Source organism: Arachis ipaensis, chromosome B5 (assembly GCF_059453495.1).
Source record: "Arachis ipaensis isolate K30076 ecotype BB chromosome B5, ASM5945349v1, whole genome shotgun sequence".
In the NCBI taxonomy this organism is placed as follows: Eukaryota; Viridiplantae; Streptophyta; class Magnoliopsida; order Fabales; family Fabaceae; genus Arachis; species Arachis ipaensis.
Window position 1 is genome coordinate 62425603 of NC_142440.1, and position 9108 is coordinate 62434710.

The 9108-nt window shown below is 39.8% G+C and overlaps 1 non-coding gene across 1 annotated transcript; it reads right to left on the reverse strand.

Annotated features, from left to right (window-relative positions):
- Positions 1–8613: 8613 nt before the first annotated feature.
- On the reverse strand, positions 8614–8720 carry LOC148564414 (small nucleolar RNA R71). Its single transcript, XR_015885481.1, has one exon. It is a non-coding gene; the product is annotated as a small nucleolar RNA R71 (small nucleolar RNA).
- Positions 8721–9108: the final 388 nt, after the last annotated feature.

The following is a 9108-nucleotide window of genomic DNA, read 5'->3' on the forward strand; positions in this document are numbered from 1 at the left end:
TCTCTAATAGGGTTTATACTAGGATTTTTACATTCTTGTGCCATTTCCATTTTTGATCTTGGATTTTGCTATCTTCCATTGTAAGCATCTCTTTATTACTACTCTTTATAGTTATCTTGTTCTTACTCTTTCTTATATTTCAAGTTATAGTTCAATTTTACTTCTCTTTTGCAATTCCAATTTCTTGTTGATGAAATTGATGATTGATGATTGTTACATGCTTTCTTGAGTTGTTATTGTTGATTGAGATCATTGGTTGCTTTTAGTTTCAAGCATTTTCTCATTTTTCCCATGTTTAGTGTTTTTGCCCACCAGGTGTTTGACAAAATGTCAATTATGATTTTGGGCTATTTTTCTATCTCTTGGCTTGGGGAAAGTGAGCAATTGGGTTCCTAGAGTTGCAATGTCCAACATTTAGTGTCAATTCTTGGATTGTTAATTGTTCTTGTTCCCACTAACGCTAATTTGTTGCTAAGGCAATTAGCAAGCAATTTAGGATTTGTGGGTTATGAACACTTATACTCATTTAACTTACTCTCTGATGTGAGGGTAAATCAATTGGGATTAATCCATTCTAATTGTCATAGTTGTGGTTCTAACAAGGAAAAGACCCTTAGCTCATTCCAAGCCAAGATACCTTTTATGCTTTAAACCTTTCATACACATTTACATTAATCCCTTTTATACCTTACTTGTCTATATTGCATAGTTAGTTCGTTAATTCCTTTATTAGTTCATTTATCAGAATTTTGCATGTTCTTTTATTGCTTTATATATTTATCTCTTCATTGAAAACCCCATCAACTTCACAACCGAAATTGCACACTCATTGGTGTCAAGTGTCCTTGGGAGATGACTCGGGAATTGAAAACTCCCAGAATTGAATTGGTTTTGAATAGTGACATCTTTGAATTCAAACTTTGATTGTGAGCATTACTTGTTGGCTTGGACTATACTTGCAACAGAACTTAAATTGTGAAAATCCTAAGCTGACAGTTTTTCTCCCGTCAAGTTTTTGGCGCCGTTGCCGGGGAATCACTTTAAGTGCAATGAGTGCTATAATTTTGGTTGTTGTAAATATGTGAATAGTATGAATATTTGGTTTTTGGTTGCTACTTGGCACTAAGTGATGGATGGCGCCTCTATCTAAGTAGTGGTAGTAACTAACATTCTTGTTTATTTAGTTCAAGTAAAATAGATATAATTAGAGTATATATTCATTTGTCTATCGCTTCTATTAGTATTGTTGTATTTTATCTTTCTTTTTCATCATGAGTTATCACCCTTTTGGCTTGGAGTCTAGTTATTTTCATGTTGTAGGGGTTTAGGGTCATTGGTTCACATCGAGGTATGGGAGATCAATTCGAGGGAGGGTCACAAGCAAGCAATTATTGGCAACAAGGACCTTTGCAAGGGCCCTATGATCCCAATGTCTATCAACCTCTCACACCAAGTAGAACACATTATCATTACAATTTTTTCCATCCATATGTTCATACTCCATACCCTCTACATGAGACACAACCATTATACTCTCAAGCCCCTTTACCATTTTCACCACCAACTTCTTCTCAACCAACCTACCCATTACCATATTTGGGACAACCTAGCTTTCATCACCATCCCACTCACATCAACCTCCCTCATGAGGAGCACAACTTTCAAGCTCTCATCCAAGAACAACGGGAATTTCAAAGAAAATAAGATAATTGCATGGCAACTCTTGCCGAAGTCTTATCCCGTCTAACACCTCCTCACTCTACTCCTAGCAACCTTTCTCCTTCACAACTTGGGACGCCTAAACCCCATAATCCTTAATGTAGTCAAGAAAGAAGTAACTCGCCTCTTGGAAGCGGACATCATCTATCCTATTTTAGACAGTGAGTGGGTAAGTCCGTTCCAAGTAGTGCCAAAGAAATCCGAAGTAACCATAGTGAAGACAAAAATTGGAGAGCTCATTGCAACCCGGATTCAAAATACTTGGCGAGTGTGCATTGATTACCGCCGGCTGAATCAAGCAACACGGAAGGACCATTTTGCCGTTCATTGACCAAATGTTGGATCGCTTGGCAGATAAATCCATTATTGCTTTTTAGATGGATATACGGGGTACTTCCAAATTCATATAGCTCCTGACAATCAGGAGAAAACTACCTTTATGTGCCCCTTTGGAACGTTTGCGTATAAAACAATGTCGTTTGGCTTATGCAATGCACCGGCAATGTTTCAAAGGTGCATGACAAGTGGTTTCTCAGATCTTTTGGAGGGTTACATAGAAGTTTTCATGGACAATTTCAGTGTTTATGGTAGCTCTTTTGATGCATGTTTAGGGAACTTAGCTAGGGTACTAGAATGGTGTACCAATACCAACCTTGTATTAAACTTTAAAAAATGTCACTTTATGGTGAAGTAAGGTATAGTGTTGGGTCACATTGTGTTTAGGGACGGAATTTTCATAGACCTGGCTAAGATCGATGTTATTTTGAGTTTACCTTACCCCTTCTCGGTGAGGGAGATTCGTTCCTTTCTTGGTCACACAAGTTTTTACCGTCGGTTCATCAAGAATTTTAGCCAAGTTGCCTTACCCCTTTTCCCGCTTACTTCAAAAGGATGTGGAGTTCAATTTTGATAAGGATTGCAAAAACGATTTTGACATGTTGAAGGAAACATTAACCACAGCTCCTATTGTGCAAGGCCCAAATTGGAGTCAACCTTTCGAGATCATGTGCGATGCCTCAAACCACGCCGTAGGTACCGCGCTAGCACAGCGCGACGGTAAAGCTCCTTACACTATAGCCTATGCTTCAAAGACCTTAGATTCGGCCCAATTGAATTACACCACGACCGAAAAAGAGCTCTTAGCCATTGTTTTTGCACTAGATAAGTTTCGACCTTATTTGCTAGGCTCTAAAATGGTGATGTATTTGGACGATGCCGCTTTGAAATATTTGCTAAAGAAGAAAGAGTCAAAATCTAGGCTCATTAGGTGGATATTACTTTTGCAAGAATTTGACTTGGAGATCAAGGATAGAAGTGGGTCCCAAAATTTGGTAGCTGACAGTTTGAGTCAGCTTGAACATTTAGCTCCGGATCCCACTCCTATCAATGACTCATTTCCCTTAGTTACCTTGCAAGAAATATCCCAAAGCACCCCTTGGTTTGCCCCGATTGCTAATTACTTGGTCGATCGCATTTTTTCCCCACAATTTTCAAAGCATCAAAAAGATAAATTGAGAGGCGATGCTAAGTATTACCTTTGGGACGATCCACATCTGTAGAGGCGTGGAGCAGACCAAGTAATTAGAAAGTATGTGACGGAATCCGAGTTTCAGTCTATCCTTCAATTTTGTCACTCATCTAAGAGTTGGGGTCACTTCGGCCCACAACGAACAACAAGAAAGGTTTTAGACTGTGGATTCTGGTGGCCCACTTTATTTAGGGATACTAACCAATTTTGCAAATCCTGTCATCAATTCCAGAAATCTAGAAATACCTCAAAGAGGGATGAGATGCCCCAAAAACCGATGATTTTTTGTGAGATTTTTTATGTTTGGGCCATAGACTTCATGGGGCCATTTTCAAATTCCAATGGGTTTGTGTACATTTTGTTAGCCATGGATTACGTCTTAAAATGGGTTAAAGCAATTCCTACCCATTGCAATGACGCTAATACCATTGCTTTATTTTTGAAAAATAACATTATTTGTAGATTTGAGTCGCCATGAGCAATCGTGAGCGACCAAGGAACCCATTTTTGCAACAGGAAAATTGAGGCGTTGATGAAAAAGTACAAGGTCATTCACAAAGTTTCCACAGCCTATCACCCTCAAACCAATGGGCAAGCGAAAGTGTCCAACAGGGAGATCAAGAAAATCTTGGAGAAAGTGGTTAACCCACAAAGAAAGGACTGGAGTTATAGATTGGGAGATGCATTATGGGCATATAGGACTGCTTACAAAACCCCAATCAGAATGAGTCCCTTTCATATTATTTTTGGGAAACCTTGTCATCTTCTAGTTGAGATCTAACATAGAGCCTATTGGGCGGTGAAGAATTACAATCCGGACTTGAAGGGAGCGGGCATAGAACGTAAACTCCATTTGGAGGAATTAGAATGTCTTAGGTTGGAAGCGTATGAGAATGCTCAGCTCTACAAGGGAAAAGCCAAGATATTCCATGACCAAAATATTAGAAGGAAGACTTTTAAGATAGGTGATTAAGTGCTTGTGTACAATTCGAGGTTGCAATTGATGCCCGGGAAGTTGAGATCTAGATGGGATGGTCCGTTTAAGGTGGTAGATGTCAAGCCTTATGGAGTGGTAGAAGTGATTCACCCTATCAATGAGATCAAGTTTAAAATCAATGGTCATAGGGTGAAACTCTATCACACTCAACCCAAGAATACCAAAGAGTTGGAGATTTTCCTCCTTGGGGAAGTCTCAAATTGATCAATGAAGCCATGCAAGGTCCAACTTAGGACATTATACCAAAGTGCTTGGTGGAAGACACCACTACCTTGTGCATACGCATGCATTGCCCCTTTTGCGCTATCTGTGCGGCCGCACAGATGCGTGAGTCCGTACAACAATTGACAGCCTCTCTGTTGGGAGCGTTGGCATGAGTTGTGCACGTGAACCCCCACAAGTTTGCTTCCGTGCATGTGCACGGACCTGTGTGCGTACGCACACATGATTTTGTACCTCAAGCAATTCCCTTAAAAACAAAACTTCTATGCGCGTGCTCCTGATTGTGCATCCACACACTTCAAAACAAACTCTCTGTTTGTAGCGATCGTACCCCTCTAATTTCTGCCTTCTGTGCGTGCGCACAGGTCTTTGTGCGTACGCACGTGACTCGTTTTGGGCGATAACAGGGTACACCCCCTGTTGAGTAGCAGCTACCTTCTTTCCTTCTTCCCTTCATTGCTGCTACTCTCTACCTCTGTCCAGCATTTCAGGTGACCTTGCCGCCGGCCACTGCCGTCGTCAGCCCACTGCCGCCATCTCTTTCTCTCTCTCTTTCTTACTTCTCTCTTTCTTTCTCTCTTTCCTTTCTCTTTTCTTTCTTCACCACCAATGAGTCCTCCTCCGGTGTTTGTTTTTCCGGCGAACCCAACCGCCGCAAGCTCGCAGTGGCTATAAGAAGTACCATTATTTCTTCCCTAATTCTTGTTTTTCCAACCTTAAATTTTCAGGTTCTGATTTTCTTTTTGTGTTGATTTTTGAAATTGTGTTTGTTTTCTTTTCATGTTGCCTAGATTAAGTTTATTGCTTTCTTTGTCTTTTTTTGCATTGCAAATGTTGATATTTGATTGTTGGGTTGATTGTGATTGAATTTGAGCATTAATTGTGATAAGCTTGCACATTGCATACCACATGTTTGATGTAATGCCTTAATGAACGTTTTGGTTGACTCATATGACATGGTGATGCCAGGGCATTGTGGCCAGTTTCACTGACCTTTTCTTTACTGTTTTAGGATAGTTTCATGCATTTTCTTAGGAAATAAGCAAGTTTTGGGTGGAATTTCACTTACATCTTGATTTAAGCATACATTGTGCACTTTACATGATTTCATGGGAATTTTGCATGAATTAGATGACAAATTGGATGATGCATGTTTCATGATGTGGATTAGAACTTTGATGCACTTTATTGCTTGATTTCAGGACAAAGGAAGCAAGAAAGAACCACGTTAGCAGCCACGTTAGTCTAACTAACGTGACCACTAACGTGGAATGGGAGCTAGCTTGCAACGTTAATGAGAAAAGTAATCGCCAATAACGTCCTCGAAGCCATCATAGCCCACATTAAGAGTCACGTTAACTAAGTTAACGTGAACTCTAACGTGAAAGAAAGAAAGTGGAGCCAACGTTAGTGACACTCACCTTTGTCACTAACGTTGGACCAAGCTCATATTGGCCACGTTAGCTTCCACGTTAACTTAGTTAACGTGGACTCTAACGTTGGGAAGCAAAAGAATGGCCAACGTTAGTGACACTCACCATTGTCACTAACGTTGGACTAAGCTACCTTGAGCTACGTTAACTCCCACGTTAACTAAGTTAACTAAGTTAACGTGGAAGTTAACGTAGAGAAAGCAAACAATCGCCAACGTTAGTGACACTCACCTTTGTCACTAACGTTGGAATGAGCCACAATGAGCCACTATGAGCCACGTTAACTCCCACGTTAACTTAGTTAACGTAGAAGCTAACGTTGAGGATAGGATGATGAGCCAACGTTAGTGACACTCACCTTTGTCACTAACGTTGGAGATGGCTATCATTACCACGTTAGAAGCCACGTTAACTTAGTTAACGTGGACTCTAACGTGGGAAGTAGGGGCACCTTGGAACGTTAGTGACAAAGGTAAGTGTCACTAACGTTCTCGAAGAATTGGCAAGCCTACGTTAAGAGCCACGTTAACTAAGTTAACGTGAACTCTAACGTAGGGGGAGGGAGGACTCTCAATGTTATTGGAAAAGGTGAGTCCCAATAACGTGTGCGAAGGATCAAGAGGCAACGTTAGTGGTCACGTTGACGGCACTAACATTGAAGTTAACGTGGATCATCCCTGGGTGAGGAACGTTAGTGAAAAAGGTGATTGTCACTAACGTTCTCGAACCCACACTCTCACTTAACGTTAACACCACTAACGTCCTGAGCTAAAAACCCTGCCTACTTCACACTTTCTCTCTGCAAGTAAAGCTAAGCCCACTGCGGAAGATAACTGCTTCAAACTCAAGATCCAAAGGCCCATATCCAAGACTTGAAAAATCAACTAGAAGATCAGAAGAGTAATATATATAGGGGTAGTTTTGAATTAGAAAGTAGCTTGGGAGAGTGAGAAATTTTGAGAGCTATTCTCCGTAATATTTTACTTTCTCTGCACTTCTAGTTTACTTTTCAAAATGTATTTTCCATCTTTGTTTTTGATTTCCAGAGCTATGAACAACTAAACCCCTTTCATTGGGTTAGGGAGCTCTGTTGTAATTTGATGGATCAATATTAGTTTTCATTATTCTTCTTCTATCTTTTCTCTTGATTTTACTAGAAAGCTTTCAATTTTCATCCAATTGGGTATTTATCTTGGAAAAGAAGCTATTCATACTTGGATCTCTTCTGAACCTTGGAAGAGGAATGAAGAGATCATGCTAGAAATACTTTCTCATGTTGGACCAAATTGGGGTTGGATGGATATGGTGACTATAATTCTACCAACACTTGATTTGGGAATGCATGTGGTATAATCAGTGACCATACTTCATCTCTTCTCATGAGCAATTGACCAAGGAATTGGCTATTGATCAAGATTTGAGAGATTGAATTACAAGGAATTGTAATTCGATCACTTAAGATTGCCAAGGAGATCAATGAACGCATTGATTGAGGAAGAGATGAAAATGAACTTGATCCGGTAATTTCATGCTAATTCCTCGTTTCCATTTAATTTCATGCTAATTCCTCGTTTCCATTTAATTTTCAGTAATTTAAGATTCTGTCATTTAATTTCTTGCAATTTAATTTCTGATATTTAATTTCTTGCAATTTAAGTTTCCCGCTAATTTACATTCTGCAATCTTAACCAAATATGATTTCGCTCAACTAGCACAATTCTTCAATTAACATTGATCAACCAACCAATCCCTGTGGGATTCGACCTCACTCTACAGTGAGTTTTACTTGACGACAATCCGGTACACTTGCCAGTAGAAAAATTGTTGAGAGGCAAATTTCTGCGTATCAAGTTTATGGCGCCGTTGCCGGGGATTGGTTTTGTATTGACAATTACTAAATTAGAGGATAACTATATTGAGCACTTTTCTTTTCTTTTAATTAATTAACTTTTAATTTCAGTTGTTTATTTTTGTTCTCTGCAATTTTTAGTTGTTTTTCTTTAATTTACTTTACTGCTTTACTTTCTAGCAAGCTAACCCATTAACCGTTTGATAAATTGCTCTAACCAAGCTAACTATACTCTATTTTAGTAGACTCTGCATTTGCTGTTTCTTGTACTTGTTCATTATATGACAGGTAGATGAGAGGCCTCAACCTCATTTGATAGTGAACCGGAAAGAACCTTCCTGAGATTAAGGAGGGAAGCAAGAGGAAAGAGGGTTGTTGGTGCAGAAGAAGAGGAGGAAGATTTGGATATAACCATGGAGGATGATATGAAAAACCATCATGAAGGAAAGGTGAACAACCATGCTAGAAGAGGTGGAGCTAACCCTGCTGGACAAGAGAGGAGAGTTTTAGGCTCATACATCAACCCAAACCCAGGAAACTGTGGTAGCAGCATTCAAAAGCCAACTATCCATGCTAATAACTTCGAATTGAAGCCTCAGCTCATAACTCTTGTACAAAACAACTGTTCTTATGGAGGAAGTGCTCAAGAGGACCCTAATGAGCACCTCACTAAATTCCAAAGGATATGTGACACGGTTAAATCTAATGGTGTTTACCCTAACACCTATAGATTGCTACTGTTTCCATTTTCTTTGAGGGACAAAGCATAAAATGGCTGGAATCATTTCCCAAGGAAAGCTTGATAACCTAGGAGGATGTGGTAAATAGATTCTTAACAAGGTTCTACCCTCCACAAAAAGTCAACAGGCTGAGAACTGAAGTGCAGACATTCAGACAGCAAGATGGTGAGACTATTTATGAAGCATGGGAGAGATTCAAGAATTTGACGAGGAAATGCCCCCTGATATGTTTAATAAGGGGGTGCAACTTCATATCTTCTATGAAGGGCTGAATTGTGAATCAAAGAAAGCTGTAGACCACTCATCTGGAGGTTCCCTAAACAAGAAAAAGACCATTGAAGAAGCCATTGATGTGATAGAGACAGTGGCCGACAATGAGTATTTCTATGCCTCAGATAGGAGCAACAACAGGGGAGTCTTGGAATTAAACCAAATGGATGCACTGCTGGCCCAGAACAAGATGATTACTAAGCAGCTGGCTGAATTGACCAAGCAAATAAAGAAGAATCAGGCTGCAGCTATCCACACTCAACCATCACCTCAAGGAGATCTGGAAATAGAAGAAGGAGTTAACTAGGAGGAAGCTAATTACCTTGGAAATTCATCTAGGCAAACTAATG